The following is a 2,229-nucleotide window of genomic DNA, read 5'->3' on the forward strand; positions in this document are numbered from 1 at the left end:
TGCCCCGCCCACATTTATCGCCTTCTGCTCGCTTCGTCTGTATGGTCGCTGCCGACTGTCAATCAAGCCAGCCACGCCCCTTGCCCCGCAAAATGTTGACGATTTTTTAAAAATTCAGTATTGATTTATTTTCAGATTGGCCACCTGGTCTCTGGACTTGACCATGAAAACTAATTTTTAAAAAAATCGCATTTAATTGGAAATGTGAACGAACTCGTAAAAAAAATCGGATTTCACAAAAAAATCTGAATTGAGCATCAAGTCCTGCAATGTGAACGTAGCCAATCTGTGGGATTGTTCAGTCAGAAAATACGCCGTCATCCTGATTGGTGACATCAAATGTCATGTTGGAATCCAAGGCTGTTGGTATGTTAAGGCTAATTTTCATGGGTTCCGTTTTTCCTAAAAACCTGTCGGACAGCAAGGTTTTCAGATTGTTAAGGTGATTCTTATACCTCTGCAGATGCCATGAGTAATACTTTCCAGCAACAACTTTTGTTTATTGTAAAGGTGAGTGTACTTATGCGTACCCTCTGACACATTTCAGGCTCTATTTTATAATTCTGTTGATTATATGTTACCTAACAGCCCCATACTATGTTTTTTTTACTGAAATACAGGCCTGGACATTACAAGACAACCCACTGTGTGAGTACTTTTTACTTTTAATACTTCAAGTACATTTAAAAGTCAGTACTTGTTTACTAAGTAGAATTGCTAGTGTAGTATTTCTACTTTTACTGAAGTATACATTTTGCTGGTTATCTGTACTTTTACTTCAGCACTTCCTCCACCGCTGCTCGCTATAAACTAGACATACGATCACCAGATTCCATCATCCAGCCTCGTGTCATATTTGCAGAGGTACCTCTTCACTCTATTTTCTCTATTGATATTTTTGGCCTGTCAAATTCAAGATGCCTGGGCTGGAAACTTGCTTTTTTTATCTGCTTGCAAAAAGAGATCGCCAAGCAACATTTCAGCTGTCTTCACAATAAAAACACCAACATGTACTGGTTGGATCCGGCTATATGTAAGTAGGAGATGATTTTAATAATTACAGGTTTAATCCATCAAAGTCAACAGAGAGCTTGTGACATTAAGAAGAAGTCTTTCCTCGGAATATCGGCATTTGATAACACACTTCAAGGTATTAACCTGCACTCGGCGGAGAATTAATCCCGAAATGCTGAGCGAAGACAACACCAGTGAGGATTTAGGTGTGTAATGCTCCATCACGCCGATGCTGTAACGCAGGATGATTAATTCCATAGTGTTTGACTTCGGTGTGCAGCAGTGTGATGGAAGGATGGCGAGAATCAATGAGCAGAGCTTGTCACAAGCATCACAGTGCATACTGGCGTTCCTCTCAAATCCCGCAGACAGAGAAATAATACACAAGTAGGAACCACTCCCAGGCTGTGACTGACCACATCTCGCTTGGAGAATTATCTTACACCAGTCTGAGAAGAAAAAAAAGAAGTATCTCGCCAATAATTGCACATCCTGGCACAAACAAGATAGCTGTTGAAAAATGCTAATTCTTCACATTGTGCATTCCATTACAGGAGAAGTGACAGCTCTTTAATATTATAATAACAGTGGGGAAAAAAAAAAAAAAAGGCTTTCATTCAACAAACCGAGCAGCACCAGCAGTTGCAGAGAAAGCAATTTGCATGCTGAATTTCCCTGTGAAATGCCTGCAGTGTTTTTAATCACTCGACATTAACAAATCTTTTAATTACCATTTGTCAACAACTGTGTTCGGAATAATTTCTGCTGCTTAATACTGGGGGTTTAAGGATGGGGGCGACTTAACTGTAATTTCTATTAGCGCTCTTTTATTTCTTTTGAGGTGCTGAAGAGGCCCCATCTCCGTTAATGGTTCTCTCTGAGTGAGGGAAATGATTTTTGAAAAGTTACAATGGCGGCAGCTGAAGAAACCTTTCATTCGATAAAAAAAAAAACAAACGCAGCCGCTGAAATGCTCATAAACTCTGACTTCCAATTGTGTGTACATAAAATGTGTAGCTACTCCTACTATCACTAGAACGGAACAAAAACAGACTGGAATGAATAAAAAAGGCCTAGGGCGGACTTGTCCACGCACCGAGATGCTTTAAAAAAATAAAATAAAGAACACTGCTAATATAGATGTTGTTTATCAGAACAAACCCAAAAATATGTTGTTTCTTTTCTGGACTTGCAAACCCTACATCCAATCAAATC

Source organism: Stegastes partitus, unplaced genomic scaffold, assembly GCF_000690725.1.
Source record: "Stegastes partitus isolate 25-593 unplaced genomic scaffold, Stegastes_partitus-1.0.2 Scaffold149, whole genome shotgun sequence".
In the NCBI taxonomy this organism is placed as follows: Eukaryota; Metazoa; Chordata; class Actinopteri; family Pomacentridae; genus Stegastes; species Stegastes partitus.